General features: G+C 31.1%; 1 long non-coding RNA gene across 4 annotated transcripts; it reads right to left on the reverse strand.

The window, feature by feature from the left end:
- Window positions 1–2,605: 2,605 nt before the first annotated feature.
- LOC131070505 (uncharacterized) lies at window positions 2,606–12,076 on the reverse strand. Of its 4 annotated transcripts, none has more exons than XR_009112342.2 (3): window positions 11,593–12,055; window positions 5,871–10,900; window positions 2,606–4,325 (listed from the first exon to the last, which is right to left on the reverse strand). It is a non-coding gene; the product is annotated as an uncharacterized LOC131070505 (long non-coding RNA). The 4 variants fall into 4 exon arrangements; XR_009359365.1 differs by lacking the exon at window positions 2,606–4,325 and adding an exon at window positions 5,740–5,770; XR_009112341.2 differs by lacking the exon at window positions 2,606–4,325 and having other exon boundaries at window positions 5,740–6,175; window positions 11,593–12,076.
- Between the last annotated feature and the right edge of the window lie 205 nt (window positions 12,077–12,281).

Consider the following 12,281-nt stretch of genomic DNA (forward strand, 5'->3'; position numbering starts at 1 on the left):
TATATTTTGAAAAAAATATTATTTATAAGAGTAAAAACTGTTGAAATATCGAATTATTTTTTTGGTAATTGGACCCAAAGTGGTATATACATTTGGTAAATCTTTCAACTGAAAAATTTGTGTCTCATATATAACTTAACTATAATGAATCTATATAGACCATATATTTGACTATAATTAAATTTTAGTTAGAAATACTTAAATTCACTTATGTTGATATGTTGGACTAAAACTTGACATCATTTTGTGAATTTACCCTAGAGGGAGTTTGAGAGGTGGGTTAACTAAAGGCCGTATTGGCATATGGGTGGTGAATAAGGAGAGGAGGAGGATTGTATATCATGGAGAGCATTATTTTATAAGGATTAGATGAATTGACAAAACATAATATTGCTTGGGAGAAAAAAGAGATGTAGACATGGGTGAATGATGATATGTAGTTGAGATTGGTGTTATCAAAGTGCTCTTTGGTGAAGTAATGAGTATAAAATTGAGCTTGGTGTTTTCAAAGGGCTCTTTGGTGAGGTAGTGTGAGAATAAAATTGAGTTGTATTATCCTAATAATATGCTACAATAGTTTGGTATCCATTAGGATTATAGATTTATATAAGTTACACATAAGATCCCTTAGTGGGGAGCATAGGTGAGCCATGAAATGGTAGAACTTTTTTTGGCAACATTAATGATAGTGTTTTTGAGTGTGCATATATGATATGATTAATGTAACAAATAAGGTAGGATAGTGGGCCTAGTGGGTAAGGATACTAGCATTGAGTTTTATTATGCTAGTAGCTCATGGATTATGTTTACACAAGTGTGGTAGAAATGTGTGGGAGTATAGATGTTGCGAGTCAGAGGAGGGAGAGTGGAGAACATTGTTGGGATGTTGACATGAGGAGTGCGTCAAAGAGTAGAGAAGTTGGAGAAGATTGTTGGGACTCAAATTTATGTAATGTAAATTTTTCCTTGACTCCCATCCTTTCTTTGTGTCCTAACCCATATAAACCCATTATTTGTAGCCAACCTACAATAGTCTTAATGAGTCTTACATAGATTAAAAAATAAAAATCATTTTCTTGCATCATTTCCACAAGGTTTTAAAAAAATTCTAAGTTGAATATATTTTTGAATTACTTTTATAATCTAAAAAACTGTCTATCCAAATATGTCGTCCCATATTTTCTTTTTTCTCGAGTTCTTATCATCCCATCAAACCATTCCGTACCTTTCCCCTTATCCAAATATGCCATCCCATACATATTTTGCTTTTCCATGTTCTTATCATCCTATTAGACCATTCCATACTTTTCCCCTTACCCCAACTTCCCGATCCTTTGCTATTCAAATTTGTCTGGGTCTTTTGGACCAGAGGTAGCAAACTTTTGAAATTCTATGCTTTCACTTAATTTTCTTCTTCACCTTTTTTTTTCGTTTCAGCTTTAAATATTAAGACAATTAAGACATTACACTGCCTACAATTCTTCATTTTTCTGTTTCTTGTGGTCGCTTAAAATAAATCGATTGTCTGCCAAGGGTAATTCAAATCAATTTCGTTCTTCTATTTCTTTTGGTTGCTTAATAAAAAAACTAATTGTCTACCATAACCAAACACCAGTTTCTGATAAAATCATGAATGAAAACATAAATAAGCAAGTTGTAGAACAATTTTTTTCACTTTGGGAGATAAAACAACATTAGTAATAAACATTTTAGTATTCCCATCTCTCCCTTAGTGAAAATATATTAGATGAATATGGAATGGCTTTTACACATAGATCTACCATGGACAGGCATGAGATGTTTGTGGCATATTGTGACATAAAAGTGAAAAAGACTTGAAAGAACGTGTGGTAAAGCATGATCGTGTCTTGTAAAACAGATCAGAAAGCATATGCAAATTAAAAAAAAAAAAACTTTGTAAGATGATAGCATGTCTTAATGAATAATGAACGAACAGTTTAAATTTAATTTTTAATGGGCAAATTTGTGCTGCATTTCCCGGGTTACTGTATTTGTCAGCAAAATCTAAAAAAATCTAACCTTAGAAGAAATAATACCTTAATTGGCAAGTGTACCTTCCATTAAAACTATTTTGGCTAAAATTTGACTAATGTGGAATGGCTTATATGCATCATGCATTGCATATTATTGCTCATGTCTTGTAATTATGCGATAAATATATTTTAGGAAATTATTTTTAATTCCTTTTGGTTTCATGTATGTAATGCCAAAGCTCATCACTTTAGAGCAATAAATACATGTTTAGCTCAACAGTTACAGGGTAGGGTATTAGCTTCTAAAACTTTGGACACCATACGAACTAAATACATAGATGCAAATAAACTCAAACTGTAACACAAATTATTCACTTATAAATAACCAATACACATATTACATACCACACTATTTTCCATAGTGAATTATAAACATGGACAGAATCTAAAGTAATTAGCTTAAATTTTGAGCTAGGGCAATAAGAACTAAAACATTGGAATTTCAAAAAAAAAATTAGCTCAATGCATAACGTCTTATTAATCAAAATTGCAGCAATCCTATAGTCGTTGGAGCAAAACCATAGCAAAAGTGTGGAAATAGACACTAAAAATTAAATAAAGTAGGAAACTGACATTTTCACATCTCATTGAGGGTCATCTTATGAAGGAATGAAAACTAAAATGATTCTGTTAAAAATTTAAGATCAGAGACACCCAAGAAAAATCCACCATTAAGGCCTGAATTTTAATGAATTTGCAATGTTTTGCATTGTAAAGCTATCTAAGCGCTTGAATCTTTCTATTCAATTTGAATTCAATTATAGTCCAAGAAAGGAAATATGGCTTTGGCCTTTAATTTGCTTCTGCAGATACACATACTTTGAATCTAATCACATGATTCAATTCAATACAACACCAAGAACAAACAACAGAAGCTTCAATTACCTGCCTTACCTTTCACATGCCATATTCTTGTCTGAATTGCCTGGCTTATTCAGTCATCGCAGATGTTTGGTAAGATGGTTACAATGGTGGGCGATGGCATCAATAATTCGCCAGCAATTGGTATTGGTGCAGGTACAGATATGAACATTACATAGAGAAATTCGGAATGCATTTCAAACAACAACTCTCAAGTAAAAGTTTGTTTTCCATATAAACGAAGAGCATGCCAACTTTGTTTAGTTGGCTTGAGCGATTCAGCCAACTCGATATAGATATATTGTACAAAACTTTGGTGTATTTACTGCCATGATATGATTGTTTATAAGCAGCTTGAGAATGTGGTGTGTTTATGTTTTCCTTTCTGCAATTATCTAACTTGAGAACGACACTTAACACTACTTGTCTCCATCTACCATTTTTAATCTTCTAAGGCTAGTATTCTCTACGAATAATTTCTTAAGGAGAACACATTGCTCAAATAAACAACCCTTCTTTTGGGATATGAAAGTGATAAACTAAATAAAAAAGCAAAATCTACATAGAAACAAACTCACCAATCTATTCATAGAAAAGATAATTATAGATCAAGCAACTTCTTCTTTGTAGATCTATTTAAAACAAATAAAGACATAAGCACTGGTAATTCATTTCATTGTGTATTCCACTTTGGCCAACCTTCAGTTACCAAATTGAATTGTTACACAAAAAGAGGGGTTTCAATCTTGAATTCGAGTGCAAATAAGAAAGCAGAACAGGGGGAAGCTCAATAGCTATCAAGCACCATGTATATATGTAAGGTTGGTTTGCTTCTCTTTTCCACTCCCTGTCTCAGTTCGATTGAAACAAGAAAATAAAACAAAGACCTAAAGACATAAAGCTGCAGAACATGAATATGAACCAATAAAATAAAACAAGACCTCATAAATGTTTTCAAGGAAAGAGAAGTCCTAATTTCTAACAGGGAATTAGATGGGTTACACGAGTGTTAATAATTTTTTAACAGGAAAACAAAACATGTCTATAAAAATATTCTATTTTAAATATAATTTCATTTTCTTATACACAATTTTGTTTCTCTAATATTTAATTTAAAAAAAAAAATAAAACATAAAAATATTTTAACAAAAAAATTCACTTGAAAAATAATTAAGTTAAATAAAAAACATTCTAGACCCAAAAAAATTCTTATAAATTCACTTTTAACAATACAAAATATATTTTACGATAAGAAAACACTGAAATATTAATGAAAATCTATGTCCAATTTATAATAAATAATAAATTAATTGACATTAAAAAATTAAATATTTACAAAACTTATCCTTACTAACATGGCCAATTATGATACTTACCTGCACATCCAAGCTTATAGGCCCCTTCATAAAACTGCCCACATTAAAACACTTCTTATTTAATAATTATTACGATAGCCCATCATATTTTTTTTAAATCAATAGTAAAACATTATTTCAATCTTTTTAAAAAATTGTAAAATTATTATGTAATTATGGTGACACTAAAGAGTAGTGTGTAATGAAAGTATCTTATTACAAAAATAGCTGATAAATAAAACAATAAAAATATAAAAACAATGTTGCTACTTCTGTCTTTGTTATATCTACTGATCTTGTGCTTCCAAAACTAATAGAGGCATTGGATAGACTGCAAAAAAAAAATTCTTCATAATTTTCTAAGGTGACAGAGAATCTTGTTGAAGAACTCTCTACTGTTATTGTGATAAAGAACATTAAAACTATTAGAAACAATGGAAATTTCAGAAAGATATTGACCTCCCTATATTAGGATATGGTACAATTTAAGGCACAATTTTAAGAGCTAATATTTTCAAAGAGAATTTCTAAATGCACAAATAGTATTCCTTCCAAAATCATCATTTATGAATTCACAACTTTTTCCTGTTCATAATAATTAATGTTGCTAACTGTTGCATCCATATATATTGCATCACGAGGAAAACCTTGATAAAATAAAGATAAATATATCAGTGATGATGGTAGATCTTGAAATGATGATTAAATGTTGTCATTAACTAAAGTGAGAAATATTTCTTAAAACAAAAAATGAGATATTCTAGAAAAAAACTAAACACGAAAAGAAAAAGATTTTCAACCAACTAAACTCGTGGACTCGCCATGGACTCGCAAGTCCATGGGAGTCACGAGTTGATTCGCCAAGGACTTGCGAGGCAAGTTCTGGCGAGTCCATTTGAAAGACTTGCGAGTCTTTTGCACGGACTCGTGAGTCTTTCCAATGGACTTGCGCGATCAAGAAAAACCATCAAGCAAGCTTTAAAAATGAGTTTTTTTTGCCTTCATTTGGCGTAACTCCCCCCCTTTTTGATTTTTTTGGGGGTTAAGGGGTAACCCTAATTGGACGTGGGCCAATAGAAAAATAACACCCGACGCCAATAGAAAAATAACCCTAATTGGCGATGCCCCTTGACCCCAACTTGGGTACTGCGCCCCCAAACCCTCGTAAAAAAATATAGGGGGAAACTGCGTTGATGAAAGTAGGGAAAATTTAACCTCTGAGTCTGATTAGGCTCCATATAACAACATAATTAGCATTGAAGAAATCTTGGTATTATACATCTTACAGTTTGAAATTTTGAAACTATGAGTATGAATGATGAAATTTCAAATATTGCGCGTTTGTTGATCATATAACATGTGTAATGTTTCAATTATGGCTCTTATGTTTTCTAAATGCATTAATTTCTTTATGTTTTTTTGTAAAACTACGGTTTTTTTTTTGCCGAATCTTTCGCGAGTCTTTCACGAGTCCGAATCCAAATTTTTGATTTGACGAATCTGTGGCAAGTCCAAGTTTTTGAACTTTGATAAAAACATTACAGAATTACTTTAAAAATCTATAACTATAAATAAAACCAAATGAAATAATTCTCTTTACCGTAACAACCATGCCTAAGACTGCAATCTCTCCATCGTCCATCAGTTACACAAGTGACGCAGCACTTTGAAGTACACTGAAATTTGTGGCACAAAATAAGTTTGCATCCTCATGTACTTTTCTAAGACAAACTTTAGAGCCATTATGATGGCCTTCGTAGTTCTCAAGTTCAAGCAGATAGTTGGAAGACAGGAAAGCAGAGAGGAGTAACGAAGAACAATTGCATACCATTCTCTTTACAAAAGACATTCTAAATTGTTTTTGTCGGCATGGCAAGTAGACTAATTGGCATTGAGATTGAGATGCTGTCGTCAGGAGCAATCATGGTGTTAAAAGTTAGAATCGCAAATCTAAGATTTTAAAAATTTAACCAATTTTTCTAAATAACAAAAATAAAGTAAAATCATTTTAAAACATTGAAAATAATTATATACTGAAGTTCCAAGATGCAAACTATACCACATAAATTTTATGGTGCACTTGGTTACCTCCTCTTACTCATCACACATGCCCAACTTTCACTCTATACTTTGATGGATTGATACTTTGTGGAGGGCTAAAATATCTCAATATTTCAATCATTTTATTGAACCATTTAAAAAGAATATACAAAGCAAAGTTTAATTAGCATTCTTTTATTAAAAAATATAAAGATATGTGATTTGATATCCTTTAAAAATATTTAGAAAATATTTTTACATCACCCATTAAAACTAAGTTAAGATGACTTCTTTAATTATAGAATGTAAATCAAACAATAACAATAAACACAAAAAGGGATGACCCCACAATGCAATGGTTAGCTACAAGCCTCCTATATGAGAGGTCTTATATTAAGTGTAAAATATTAATAACAATGATTTTTTAGTCACCTTCAATCTCACAATTATATTTTTCTCTTCCATTTCAATCTCATATTATATTATATGATGAAGTTAATAAATATTATAGCATTCAAAATTCACAATTGAAAATAATATTATAACACTTTATTGTAAACATAGCAAATTAAAAAAATATTAAACTAAAAAACAACAAGTAAAGAGGTGCAGTGGGAATTCCTTTGAGTGAATGCAAAAATGGAAATATAGTACCAAAACTCAAGCATAAAAATAAATGCAAAATTCTTACAATGACAATGACACACAATTTAGTCTATTGAAACCTAAAATAAGAAAAAACTATAATTGGAAAAGTAAATAATCTCCTTTTAATCAATGTGAATGAATGTTGGTCTAAATTTTTAGCTTTACAACTCTCAAAAAATGGCAAGAGTAATTCTCTCCATCCAAAAGATGTTTTGCCTCAAACCCTATGACAACAATGGTTAAACCTAGATAATTTCTATTTCAATGAAGATAAACATAAGAGCCCAGCTCCAAAAGTGATTGGTAAACTCCCTAAGCATATTCTTGAACTTTCCAAGAGATGAAAATCAAGAATTTTGACCTTTGGTAGTTGAAATAAACAAATAATTGTTTCTAGCTTAATTGCCATGTTTAAACTATCCACATTCACCTCTATTGCCAATACAATTTATCGAGGTAATCCAATTATCAATAGGAGCAAACTTGCCAATTCAAGCCATAAAAATCCACTTTTAGAGTTGTTAACAATTAATAAAAATCATATGTGAATCTTATAATAGGATCTATATTTTAAATCAATCTTACTTATCTACTTAAATACATCCCCACACATTTATCCTCTATGCTATCTATATACAAAACATTTCTAACATGTTGAACTAGAATATGTATTTTTTGTACCTATTCATGTGCCCATTCCCATAAACTTATTACCCAGTAATTTTATCAATTCCTTAAAAAGAAGCAATGTAAGTAATTATAAGGTTAGCATTTTGATGAGTCAAAAGTCTAATAATTTTGTATTTTATTATCATAAGAATTCAGATTGTCGATCGAATTTATTTACCAACTTGGCTTTTGCCACACATTTTATTTGGAAATGAATGCATTTAAGAGGTTCAAAGGAATAAAATAGACTTTGGAAATTCAATTTATCTACTTACCAACTTACACAAATCCTCACACATTTATCTTCTATAATACTATCCATATACAAAACATTCTAATATATTGAACTAGATTATGCATTTATCATACACACTCATACACCCACTCCCATACACTTATTATACACCTTGATTTTATCAATTTACTAAAAGAAGCCATGGAAGTAATTGGAAGGTTAGGGTTTTGATGAGTCAAAGACCTATGTATTTTTTATTTTTTTGACTTGTTTGTCAAATTTACATGCCAACTTAGATTTTACCTCTTATGTCTTTACTTAAATATTTTATTTGGAAATGAATGTATTTAATAGGTTCAAAGGAATAAAATAGACTTCAAAAATTCAATTTAGGAAAAATTGATTTATTTGTTTGAGTGGGATCAAACAATAATAAATAACTATAGGGAAAAATACAACTATATATTATTTTGTTGTGAGTGATGATATATTGGTTTTATATTTTATGGTGAAGAGCGGTCATGTACCTTATTTTTAATGGATTTAGTGAAAGCTATGAGCCATAAAAATTCTATTAACTTCAATAAGGAATTGGTGTGTGTGTGTGTGTGTGTGTGTGACATGCGTGCACGTGTGTGTGTATTTTTTATCCCCAAAAAAGTATATAACAATGTAGTTGAATCTTGGAGAATTTACAATTTTTTTTTTCAATCGCCTCATAAAAACATGAGGAGAGCCCACTCTCATGAAGTTTTGGTGACATTATTTTCTCTCCTTAAATGTAGTCTTATTCTATATGATTGATGTGAGATCATAATTCATAAAATTGTTGGATTAGTTTTAATGAGTAGTGTGATATTAACAAATTGTATGAAGAATGATTACAATAGTTTATATCAATTTACAGGTATGAGGTATAGAATCTCTTAGTGGCCCCACCTCTCGCTTAATTTTCTTTTGTTGTGAGTATTATTGTGTTAACTTGTGGATTTCAGGTGGATGATGTTGACACTAGCAAAATTTCTAGGTTACTATTTTTTTCATTTTAAGAGCTTCAATTTCTAATTTATTTGAAATAAAATTATAGTTCTTGTAGCTAGTATATTAAGTTTTTAAACAATTACTAGAGAATAATTTGTCTTTGCAAATTATTTGTTGAATAATTTTAGTCTTTACAAATTCTTTGTTGATATAGTTGAATTGTATTTCACTCAACTTTACTACCTACAACCTTTAAGCAAACAACCACTACATATTTCACAAGTTTACACCCCACATTGACATGATATTGAACTAAACCTAAAGACTTGACCATAAATTGTTACCATATGTAAAAAAATTGGCACTAAATTAATCTCAATTTCGTTCCAACTTTTGATCTATATTTACGTTGACTCTAATGCTTTCTTAAGCCCACCTCTATATTTCTCATGATCTTATGCTCTAGCCATCAACATTGCCATCTTTTTATCCCTAGAGAAATTGAGCATCTTTAAAAGAACTTCGAGGTTATCTTTATGTTTGCACAATTGTGCATCTCTACCTCAACATTGCCTATACCCAACACAGCTAGAATTTGCTAGTGAATAATTCTAGATTGAATCATGGAGACTTTTTTGCTATATCCCAACAATAGGGCATTCTAATTTAATTTCCATCATCTTTGGGTACATAAAGAACTTAAGTTTCGTGATAACTCAATAGATAGCTTAATGCTTTACAACTCAATCTTAAAAGATAAAATTAGCAAAAGAAAGATAAATACCAATCCATCTTACCATTTCCAATGATATAGGGAAAGTGGAGTGGCATAAGCATTTGATTTAGTAGTGCCTTAAACCTAAAAAACAAGTATTTCCAGCTTAACTTGATGCTTCTATGATTTTACAAACATAAAGCTTTATCCATGGTAAACCAATGGAGAACTCAATGTTTCACAACTCAATCTTAAAAGTTAAAAAGAATGCCTATCCAACTCACCCTTATCAATAATATACCCAATTGGAGTGCGTTAAGCATGCGAATCAAAACACTTTGTCATTTTAAAGTTCCCATCATTTTGAATCAAGGCTTAAAGATAAAATTACATGTTCACATGAGGAAACAAAGACTAATTGGAATAAAATTACAAGAGATATTTTTGTATATGTTGTTTTGAAATAATTTAATTATATACTTTTTTAATCAAACTCATTGACTCTATTTTATGAGGAAAAATTCACATGAATCTATCTCTCATGAACATGAATGGTTCACTTAACATAGATTGTACCTAAATAAAGCTTACAAAAATGAAGCAAAATTCCAAAAACAAACTATTGAAATGAAATCCCTCTCCAAATTCCAAAAGTAAAAGGTCCCTCAATAGTTTCCATCTATCTTCCTTATTGTGTATGGTTAGTTCTTCAAAAGAAAAAGGTACCCCAATAGTTTATATCTATCCATATTATTGTGAATAATTAGTTCCTCAAGAGGATCAAGATCAAAACCATGATTAAACTAGATGCATGCTATGATTGCTATCATATTCACTTCTTGAAAATAATGAATGCTTAGTTTTTCAAGAGTGCCAATACCATGATTGGGCTAGAGGTATGCTATTCTATTTACTTATTGGAAACAATGAATGGTCAGTTCGAGTTTGCTCTTTGGAAATAACGTCTAGTCGAGAAGAAGTCTCAACTTGTCCAATAATGGCTAGGAAAATTTGAGAATGTTTCTCAACTTGTATTTTGGAGAACACCTATTTCAAACAATGTTAAGCATGACCATTAAATATCCTTTAATGATGAGATGTTTGAAACCTTTTGGGGAAGCCAACTACTTCCTAGATCCCACCTCATTATTTGTTCTAGAAAGTATTTTTATAAAGGCTATTTTGAGAATAAGGCCTAAGAAATCATTAATTACACATCCTACTTCCAATAGGCCACAATCACTCTTCAATACCCAATAAGAACTCAGTTTCAAAAATAAATTGAACAAATACAATTATTTTACATCCGGCATATTTTTACATCGTCCAATTCTTTGACCTCCTAAACAAAAAAATCAAACAAATTTTAATAAAATATAACATTTAATTAAATTTATTTAAAATTACAATATATAATATTTATTTACATCCCTAACATCCACTCTACTAGACAAGATTTCTCTTGTAAACCTCAACCCTGCATTCTTTCTTAAGCTAGAAGATAATACTCCACCAATCTCCCAACATAAAATTAGGTACAAGGTACAATCACATGCGAGACTAGATAACAAAGTTGCTTGCAATGAAAAGAACCAGGAGACTTCCAAGAACCCCCAAAATGTGCAAAAGGAACACTATTTACCATACTTGCAAAGAAATCCATGATATTCATTCATCATACCAACTAATCCTATTTCCTAGGGTTGATTAGAAGGGAGGTTCGGCGAACGGATTATGCCATGAGTGTGTTCGAGACGCATGTGGAAGCTGTGAAGAATTATTTGCCTCCTCCTAAATTGCACATAATTTTTCACAGCTTCCACATGCAGCTCCAACATAGTTTATGAACAGACATATAATGCTTCCCAACTTCTAATGCTCATAGCATAATCTGTCGATTTAAACCTCCTTTTAAATAAACCCTACAACTTTGTCAGGACTAGTTGCGATAATAAATAAATATTACATCTCTGATAACAGATTAGTAGCAATTAAAAGGAAAAAAAAACCAAGCAATGGACAGAAAAGGCCAACCTGAATTCCAGACGATCATCGGGCAACTGGATCGGGCACATCTTTCGAATCCCTCACTTTCAGGTAGGGTTTTGAGCATCCCTGGATACTCGTCTCTTTTCTTCCAATCTGCACGCCTTTTCGAGTCTATCACGGGAATTTTCACAATGCTCTTTCTGGAACACTCGCTTCAACGATGCTCTGAAGAAAACTCGCTTCAAACTTCAGATCTGCCATTCCTACTGTTCAAATTTCTTGGTTCTCCCGTTATGCTCTGTTTTCCCTCTTTACAAATGCTGCTGAAAAGTGGGCGAATGGTTGTATAGGTTTTAAATACATTGAACTTAGACAACATCTACACATACATTGAACATAGACAATATCTGGGGTTATAACGTAATAGCTGCCATCAGATTGTTTGGCAGCTATTATTTCATGGTCCACCCATGTAGGTTAATAATGTGCCTGTTATTTCATGGTCCACCCATGTAGTTGAAGTGGTAGACAAGAAATCATTCGCACAAACAGTTGGAATGCCTAAACATAGGAGTAAAGTTGTAAATAAAAAGATTTTTGATGAGGGATGGATTTATTTAGAAGAGAAGGATCAAATAGATAAAATTGATTATAAATTAAGACATTTATAAATACAAATTTTCATGATAATAAAAAAATAGGGAATCGTAAGAATCTTATAGGAAACGTGCAAA

This window comes from Cryptomeria japonica, chromosome 11, assembly GCF_030272615.1.
Source record: "Cryptomeria japonica chromosome 11, Sugi_1.0, whole genome shotgun sequence".
Taxonomy (NCBI): Eukaryota; Viridiplantae; Streptophyta; class Pinopsida; order Cupressales; family Cupressaceae; genus Cryptomeria; species Cryptomeria japonica.